Genomic DNA, 10324 nt, shown 5'->3' on the forward strand with positions numbered 1-10324 from the left:
GTAGGTAGGTATGGTGGACACAAATGGCATAGTGGTTGGCTCAAGTATTTTGGATGCATGAGAAGTATTCCCTCTCGATACAAGGTTTAGGCTAGCAAGGTTGTTTGAGGCAAACACAAGGATGGACTAGTACAGCAAAACTCACATAAAAGACATATTGAAAGCATTATAATACTCTATACCGTCTTCCTTGTTGTTCAAACTCAAAACTAGAAATTATCTAGACCTTAGAGAAACCAAATATGCAAACCAAATTTTAGCATGCTCTATGTATTTCTTCATTAATGGGTGCAAAGCATATGATGCAAGAGCTTAAACATGAACACAACAATTGCCAAGTATCACATTACCCAAAACATTTATAGCAATTACTACATGTATCATTTTCCAATTCCAACCATATAACAATTTAACGAAGGAGAAACTTCGCCATGAATACTATGAGTAGAAACCAAGGACATATTTGTCCATATGCTACAGCGGAGTGTGTATCTCTCCCATAAAGTGAATGCTAGGATCCATTTTATTCAAACAAAACAAAAACAAAAACAAACCGACGCTCCAAGAAAAAGCACATAAGATGTGGCCGAATAAAAATGTAGTTTCAGGGGAGGAACCCGATAATTTGTTGATGAAGAAGGGGATGCCTTGGGCATCCCCAAGCTTAGACGCTTGAGTCTTCTTGATATATGCAGGGGTGAACCACCGGGTGCATCCCCAAGCTTAGAGCTTTCACTCTCCTTGATCATGTTGCATCATACTCCTCTCTTGATCCTTGAAAACTTCCTCCACACCAAACTCAAAACAACTCATTAGAGGGTTAGTGCACAATATAAATTGACATATTCAGAGGTGACACACTCATTCTTAACACTTCTGGACATTGCATAATGCTACTGGACATTAGTGGATCAAAGAAATTCATCCAACATAGCGAAAGAGGCAATGCGAAATAAAAGGCAGAATCTGTCAAAACAGAACAGTTCGTATTGACGAATTTTAAAATGGCACCAGACTTGCTCAAATGAAAATGCTCAAATTGAATGAAAGTTGCGTACATATCTGAGGATCATGCACGTAAATTGGCATAATTTTCTGAGCTTCCTGCAGGGCAGTGGGCTCAGATTCGTGACAGCAAAGAAATCTGGAACTGCGCAGTAATCCAAATCTAGTACTTACTTTTCTATCAACGGCTTAACTTGGCACAACAAAACTCAAAACTAAGATAAGGAGAGGTTGCTACAGTAGTAAACAACTTCCAAGACACAAAATAAAAACAAAGTACTGTAGGTAAAAACATGGGTTGTCTCCCATAAGCGCTTTTCTTTAACGCCTTTCAGCTAGGCGCGAAAGTGTGTATCAAGTAACATCGAGAGATGAAGCATCAACATCATAATTTGTTCTAATAATAGAATCATAAGGTACCTTCATTCTCTTTCTAGGGAAGTGTTCCATACCTTTCTTGAGAGGAAATTGATATTTTATATTTCCTTCCCTCATATCAATAATAGCACCAACAGTTCGAAGAAAAGGTCTTCCCAATATAATTGGACAAGATGCATTGCATTCAATATCCAAGACAACAAAATCAACGGAACAAGGTTATTGTTAACGGTAATGCGAACATTATCAACTTTACCCAAAGGTTTCTTTGTAGAATGATCAGCAAGATTAACATCCAAATAACAATTTTTCAATGGTGGCAAGTCAAGCATATTATAAATTTTCTTAGGCATAACGAAATACTTGCACCAAGATCACATAAAGCATTACAATCAAAATCTTTAACCTTCATCTTAATGATGGGCTCCCAACCATCTTCTAGCTTTTTAGAAATAGAGGCTTCGCGCTCTAGTTTCTCTTCTCTAGCTTTTATGAGAGCATTTGTAATATGATGCGTGAAAGCCAAATTTATAGCACTAGCATTAGGACTTTTAGCAAGTTTTTGCAAGAACTTTATAACTTCAGAGATGTGGCAATCATCAAAGTTCAAACCATTATAATCTAAAGCAATGGGATCATCATCCCTAATGTTGGAAAAAATTTCAGCAGCTTTATCGCAGGCAGTTTCAGCAGTTTTAGCAGTTTCAGGCAGCTTTTCGCGCTTTGCATTAGAAGTGGAAACATTGCTAACACCAATTCTTTTATTAGTATGAGTAGGAGGTGCAGCAACATGTGTAGCATTAGCATTACTAGTGGTGGTAATAGTCCAAACTTTAGCTATATTCTTCTCTTTAGCTAGTTTTTCATTTTCTTCTCTATCCCACCTAGCACGCAGTTCAGCCATTAATCTTATATTCTCATTAATTCTAACTTGAATGGCATTTGCTGTAGTAACAATTTTATTATGATAATTCTCATTAGGCAAAACTTTTGATTTCAAAAGATCAACATCAAGCAGCAAGACTATCGACTTTAGAAGCAAGTATATCAATTTTCCCAAGCTTTTCTTCAACAAGCATTTGTTAAAAGCGAGTTTGTGTACCAATAAATTCTTTAAGCATGGCTTCAAGTCCAGGGGTGAGTTCCTATTATTGTTGTAAGAATTTCCATAAGAATTACCATAGCCGTTGCCATTATTATAAGGATATGGCCTATAGTTGTTACTAGAATTGTTCCGGTAAGCATTGTTGTTGAAATTATTATTTTTAATGAAGTTTACATCAACATGTTCTTCTTGTGCAACCAATGAAGCTAACGGAACATTATTAGGATCAATATTAGTCCTATCATTCGCAAGCATAGACATAATCACATCAATCTTATCACTCAAGGAGGAGGATTCTTCGACAGAATTTACCTTCTTACCTTGTGGAGCTCTTTCCGTGTGCCATTCAGAGTAGTTGATCATCATATTATCAAGAAGCTTTGTTGCTTCACCAAGAGTGATGGACATAAAGGTACCTCCAGCACTTGAATCCAATAAATTCCGCGAAGAAAAATTTAGTCCTGCATAGAAGGTTTGGATGATCATCCAAGTAGTCGATCCATGGGTTGGGCAATTTTTAACCAGAGATTTCATTCTTTCCCAAGCTTGAGCAACATGTTCAGTATCTAATTGTTTAAAATTCATTATGCTACTCCTCAAAGATATAATTTTAGCAGGGGGATAATATCTACCAATAAAAGCATCCTTGCATTTAGTCCATGAATCAATACTATTCTTAGGCGGAGATAGCAACCAATCTTTAGCTCTTCCTCTTAATGAGAAAGGGAACAATTTTAGTTTAATAATATCACCATCTACATCTTTATATTTTTGCATTTCGCATAGTTCAACAAAATTATTAAGATGGGCAGCAAGCATCATCGAACTAATTCCGGAAAATTGATCTTTCATGACAAGATTCAAGAAAGCAGGTTTAATTTCAAAGAATTCTGCTAGTAGTAGAGGTGGAGCAATAGGTGTGCATAAGAAATCATTATTATTTGTGGTTGTGAAGTCACACAACTTAGTATTTTCAGCGTTGGCCATTTTAGCAATAGTAAATAAAGCAAACTAGATAAAGTAAATGCAAGTAAACTAATTTTTTTGTGTTTTTGATATAGAGTGCAAAACAAGTAAATAAAGTAAAACTAGCAACTAATTTTTTTGTATTTTGATTTAGTGCAGCAAACAAAGTAGTAAATAAAATAAAGCAAGACAAAAACAAAGTAAAGAGATTGAGAAGTGGAGACTCCCTTGCAGCGTGTCTTGATCTCCGAGCAACGGCGCCGTAAAAATATGCTTGATGGCGTGTATTTCACACGTTCGTTGGGCAACCCCAAGAGGAAGGTATGATGAGCACAGCAGCAAGTTTTCCCTCGAAAAGAAACCAAGGTTTATCGAACCAGGAGGAGCCAAGAAGCACGTTGAAGGTTGATGGCGGCGGGATGTAGTGCGGCGCAACACCGGAGATTCCGGCGCCAACGTGGAACTCGCACAACACAACCAAGCTACTTTGCCCCAACGAAACAAAGTGAGGTTGTCAATCTCACCGGCTTGCTGTAACAAAGGATTAACCGTATTGTGTGGAAGATGATTGTTTGCAGAGAAAACAAGTAGAAACAAGTATTGCAAGTAGATTGTATTTCAAGAAAGAGAATTGGACCGGGGTCCACAGCTCACTAGAGGTGTCTCTCCCATAAGACGAACAAGCATGTTGGGTGAACAAATTACAGCTTGGGCAATTGACAAATAAAGAGAGCATGACAATGCACATACATATCATGATGAGTATAGTGAGATTTAATTGGGCATTACGACAAAGTACATAGACCGCCATCCAATCGCATCTATGCCTAAAAAGTCCACCTTCGAGGTTATCATCCGAACCCCTCCAGTATTAAGTTGCAAACAACAGACAATTGCATTAAGTATGGTGCGTAATGTAATCAACAACTACATCCTTAGACATAGCATCAATGTTTTATCCCTAGTGGCAACAAGCACAACACAACCTTAGAACTTTTCATCATCTGTCCCGTGTGTCAATGCGGGCATGAACCCACTATCGAGCATAAGTACTCCTCTTGGAGTTAAAAGCATCTACTTGGCCGAGCATCTACTAATAACGGAGAGCATGCAAGATCATAAACAACACATAAGCATAACTTTGATAATCAACATAACAAGTATTCTCTATTCATCGGATCCCAACAAACGCAACATATAGAATTACATATAGATGATCTTGATCATGATAGGCAGCTCACAAGATCCGACAATGATAGCACAATGGGGAGAAGACAACCATCTAGCTACCGCTATGGACCCATAGTCCAGGGGTAGACTACTCACTCATCACTCCGGAGGCGACCATGGCGGTGTAGAGTCCTCCGGGAGATGATTCCCTCTCTCCGGCAGGGTGCCGGAGGCGATCTCCAGTGATCCCCCGAGATGGGATCGGCGGCGACGGCGTCTCGCAATGTTTTCCGTATCGTGGCTCTCGGTACTGGGGGTTTCGTCACGGAGGCTATTTGTAGGCGGAAGGGCAAGTCAAGAGGCGGCACGGGGGCCCACACCACGGCCGGCGCGGCCAAGGGGGGCCGCGCCGCCCTAGGGTTTGGCCACCCCGTGGCCCCTCTTCGTCCCTCCTTCGGACTTCTGGAAGCTTCGTGAGAAAATAGGCCTCTGGGCTTTTATTTCGTCCAATTCCGAGAATATTTCTTTACTAGGATTTCGGAACCAAAAACAGCAGAAACAAACAACTGGCACTTCGGCATCTTGTTAATAGGTTAGTTCCAGAAAATGCACGAATATGATATAAAGTGTGCATAAAACATGTAGATAACATCAATAATGTGGCATGGAACACAAGAAATTATCGATACGTTGGAGACGTATCAGGCGCCCGGTCCACCGCCCGGTCCGACCGGGCGTATGACCGGACCAGGCCGATCCAGACCGGGCCTAGGACCGGGCCCCAACCGAGAGGGCTCCACAGCTTACTGGACATGACCCGGTTGGCACATGTCCAAGGGCCGGTCGGCGCCAGACTGGCCGGTTCCAGGGCCGGTCTGACCGGGACTCTGGTCGGCCAGGTGCTGAAGAAACCCTTGTTGATTTTCGTCGAAGTGGGGGGTCTCCTATTGCCTTCTTGTTCCATTGATACACCATTTTACCTCTTTGGCTAATACCTGGGAATAATCTCATAGACATGTATTAGACCAAATACTCTAGCACGGTGTCATTGTTACCAAAATAATGGATAAGGGTAAAATACACTTACAGTCATTCTCAGGTGTCTAGTGAGAACCGGGAATATGTCATTGAACTCTAAAGGATAGTAAACTTGAGCCGTAAGATGTTACGCTAGTGCAAATTGGGATACTATTTTAGAATATTGGAAACCTCGCATTAATAAAAGCCTTAGAGTTGAAATAAAGCATGTTTAAACATTGAAGATGCATTGGATGCATTGCCACTTGAACCTACATTGATAATTTGGCTGAGAAATTAAGTTCCACTTTTATCTGAGTGTGTCTTCTAGTATACATGTCAAAGGAAGTGAAAGTCTACTTTGACCAGATGAAACATTATTGTATACACAGGAAGAAAAGTCTCACGCTACTGCCAAACATATAATTACAAAATATCATTTGATGATAGAGTAATGTCAAACAAGGTGACATTAACGATTTGCAAAGAACATACGAATTTGAAAAATTTGGGATGTTAACAACCTCTTCCACGAGCAAGCATGATCAATAGCACATAAGTGTATGATGTTATGATTAGTAGTAAATACAACATGATTATTTGTACTCTACTGCAAGTGGGAGACTATTGGAGATAGTGCCCTAGAAACAAATAATAAGGAGTATTTGTTATTATATCTCAATAGTTCACAATAGTTTCATGCAATGCTATAACTGTATCAATCGGAAACATTGGTACACGTGTGGTGTGTAAACAAATCAGGGTCCCTAGTAAGCATATATGCGAATTAGCATATTGTGGTCATTCAATGATCGAGGTTTCCCGGTCATGGATATACACAACATTTGACAATGGGATCATATCATTGGGTGAATGATATTATGGACATACCCAATTGTAACACGATCAAGTCAAAAGGTTCAATGTTACGATATTTATGAAAGTGTAGCGATCTAATCCTTACACCGTGAGATCATGTCTAATCACTATCACCGGAGGCTGCTTTGACTATATAACCCGTCACATCGTGCAGGGTGATCATAAATATGTTGTTGGGTATTCCAAAGGGATGGGTTGAGGTGTATGTATCAAGAGCGAGCTTTGTTCATACGCATGAAGAACATATACTTTGGACCCACTCGGTGCGATTACATACATAAAGTTGTGCAAGGTATGATTAGGTCATGAGGATGGAATCACACGGGAACGAGTTGGATAGTCTTGTCGGTAACTAGATCGAACTAGTTATAGTGATGCCGACGATCATATCTCGAAAGAGTGCTGGTATCGAAGTAACAAAGGTAATATGAATCAACGTAATGGATCGACGAACAATCATATCTTCGTGGAATCACATGAGTCCTTATGGGCATCCCTGTCCCGCTATTGATCATTGGCCCAGTAACAAGTAAGATTCTCTCGGATTTTTATTCTTCTTTTTGTTTACATTTTAAAATTTTAAAAATGTTTAAATATTAAAAAGTTCAAAGCTAAGAATAGTTAAGATTTTTTCAAATATATAAAATGCTAAAATTTGAAAATATTCAAAATTTTAAAATATGCAAATCCGAAAAATGTTCAAATTTGGAAATGGTTCAAATTTGAAAATAGTGTTTAAAATCTTATTTTTTAAAATTAAAAAAACTCAAATCTGATTTACTCAAATCTGAAAAATCTGACATGAAAATATTCAAACATCAAAATATTCCAAAATTGAAAATGTAAAAAAATGTTCAAAATTTTAAAAGTTAAAAAATGCGTGTCAAAAATAAAAAACCAGGAGAAACTAAAGAAAACGAAAAAATGGTAGAAACCCTAACTTGTTCAAAACCGTAAAAATCACCGAAATAAGGAAACCCGGAACATCCAACCCTGCCGAGGTCTTGTTTGGCGTTAGAGTATTAGTGGGGATAATGCCCAACAAACTCTAAATCTCCGCTTATTCTAAATGTATGTTTGGTGCTAGAGTATTGAGCGTGTTTAATCCCCACTTATTCCCACATTCTCCCAAATCTTAGTGTATTTTTTCAATCCCCAATATTCTACTCCTACCTAGTGGATTGGGGATGGGGTTTTGCGAGGATTGAGTGACCATAGAGGTTCAGCCAATATTTTAGAGTATTATCTTTACTATTAAATTTGGATCGGTTGTTCGTGCATGTACGTCGCACACCTACATGATCGATCCTCCTCCCGAAACCCAGATCGAACAGCCTAGCCCAGTCCACGAAGGAAACGAACACCCCAGCCCAGTCCAATGGAACAGAAATCCAACTCTACTAAAATCGTCACGAATAAAACTGCCCAGTCTGATTTCATACCCTTTTGGAGTGTCGTTGCCGCCGGCCGAGATAGGAGCGGCCCCCTCGCGCCAGCACCACGCCGTACGCCTCAGGGCTGGTGCTCCCGCCTCACCGTCAGTCACCTCTAGGGAAACCGTCTGGTGCGCCGCCCAAATTGCCTACGCTACCACGCCCCAGTCGTGATCCAGCGCATGGTGGCCGTCGTGGCCGTGGCCTCCCCCGTCGGCCTGGCAAGTCGAGGGTAGGAGGATGAGCACATGGAGGGAAGGAATCGGAGGAAGCCAAGGGCAGGATGCCGGGTACGGTGGCACTACTCCGTCGAGGTCTCAGTGCCTAAAGGAGGAGATGTGTCTGTGCCATGGCATGCATCAAGGGAAGATGGACTCAAGTGATGGGCAGGACAGCGACATGGGAGGCGACCACGGGAAGGAGGATTTGAAGAAAGAACAGGTACGACTGGTTTTGAGTATTGTTTTCACATGAAGACACAGGGAGTTCAGGATACAGAGGGACAATATAGCATTCATAAAAAGAGAAGATATTGCTAATGTTAAAGAGAAGATGAAATAAGATATGATTTATAAATTTAAGATTAATATTACTTCCACCGTTTCTAAAAAAGTATGTCAAGGCGCACCTGCAAGTGGATTGGCATAGACGAAACAGCAGATAGCCATCAAATTTGATACACATCTCCGTGTTTCTGTGATCTCCATGAGTCGAGGGGTACGTGGCCGGGAGCGAGGGTACCGATAGGCTTTAGAACACGAATATTTGAATGTGGAGCTCAAATATTCGTACATGGAGCAAAATCTCCGGGAAGTCTTTTGGCTCATGAGGAAAATCGAAAAATATTTTTATAGGTTTCAAAAAAACATGAAACATAATTTTAGAGTAGATAATGATGTATCTTACTAACGTTCAAAATCTCAATCTAAATCTCAAATGTTCCGAGCAATACAAAAGTGACAAAGTATGCCGTTTTTAAAGAGATTTCAAATTACTATGGTTAGATATACACTTGTCCCTTTGTTGTAGTTCAGAATACAAATTATTTCGAATTGAAAATTTACACGTTTATGAGATATATTAGTGGCTACATCTTGATTTTGTTTCAGAATTTATTGAAACATAGAAATACGATTTCTAAAAAGAAAATAAGAAGATTACTTGTGTCCATGTGCACAACGGACTGCAATTTAATAGTAAAGATTTTTCGATACGGGTGAAGTATTTTAAAAATGCGCGGGCATTGTGCTACTCTCCACTAATCTTCACAAACACTTTAGAGCATCTCTAGTAGAGCCCGAAAAAACGCAAACCGAAAAGCGCGAGTTCAGTTAAAACGCAAGTTCTAACGAAATTCGCAGTGGCGCAGAACAGAACCCGTAAAATGAAACTGAAAACAGGAATTCGAATTGGTGCGGGTAATTTTAGCGATGATCATAGTTCAAAGATTAAATAGATGCTCCGATTGCGCATCACTTATATACTGTGGGGAATTGACAATACTACTGGTACACCGGCAACCTAACCTAACTATAATGAGCAAAATGCGGCCTACTAGCTATGGTGCGCGCGGCGGTGCAGGTGCTGGCAGAGATCGGCAGCGGCGTGAAGCTTCACGCGTCCTACTTGTCAAGCTCCACTATTTCGAGCTTGACCTTGCGGACGCGGGCCTCCCGGCGGGCCGCCTCGTACTCCCGTACCTGGCGGACGACGTCGGCCTCCTCCCGGCGGAAGCGGGCCCTCGCCTCCACCTCGCTGACGGCGAACGTCTGCGCCATCACCGCCTCCTCCTCGTCGCTGCCGTGGACGTAGTCCCTGGCGGAGAAGGTTGGAGACCGAGCGGGGACGAGGTCGTCCTCCTCGAAGCTCGCCGCCACGGGCAGCCGCGGTGCGCGACTCGACTGCCCGGAGGAGGAGCTCTCGGCCTGGTTGCCGTAGCGGGCGAGCTTCCCTGGGGCGTGAGCCCCCAGTTGGTCCACCGGCGAGCGCTCCTCTTGCGCGCGCCCTTGCCGCGGTTCCACTTCGCCGCTCCGCCTCGATGTGGAAGACGGGCGGACGCGGCGGCGAATCGCCGCCGCCCAATCCCGCGGCTCGGCTGCCCGCACCTCCACGGGAGGCCATCGCGCGGCGGCGGTTGGAGGATTGTTGGCTGGAAGAGCGTGGATTGCTCGTCGGAGTGGGGGACTGGCGGCGGCGGAGGGGAGTAGGGTTTGCGAACCGAACTCACCTCCGCGATCCCTTTTAATAGGGGCCGTGCGGGAAGTTTCTCGGGCCCCCGTACTCCGTATTTGGGCCGATCCACTTTTTCGGTCACTGATCAACGGCAGTTTCGGCCCGAACCCGTAAATCCGCCGGAAAAGTTCGGTTTCGC

At 42.1% G+C, this 10324-nt stretch overlaps 1 protein-coding gene across 1 annotated transcript in view; it reads right to left on the reverse strand.

Annotated features, from left to right (window-relative positions):
- The window catches only part of LOC124649959 (regulator of MON1-CCZ1 complex-like), a 19813-nt gene that overhangs the window by 5307 nt on the left and 4182 nt on the right, over nt 1-10324 (reverse strand). The gene's annotated exons all lie outside the window — the stretch shown is intronic.

The sequence above is a fragment of the Lolium rigidum genome, chromosome 4 (genome assembly GCF_022539505.1).
Source record: "Lolium rigidum isolate FL_2022 chromosome 4, APGP_CSIRO_Lrig_0.1, whole genome shotgun sequence".
Taxonomy (NCBI): Eukaryota; Viridiplantae; Streptophyta; class Magnoliopsida; order Poales; family Poaceae; genus Lolium; species Lolium rigidum.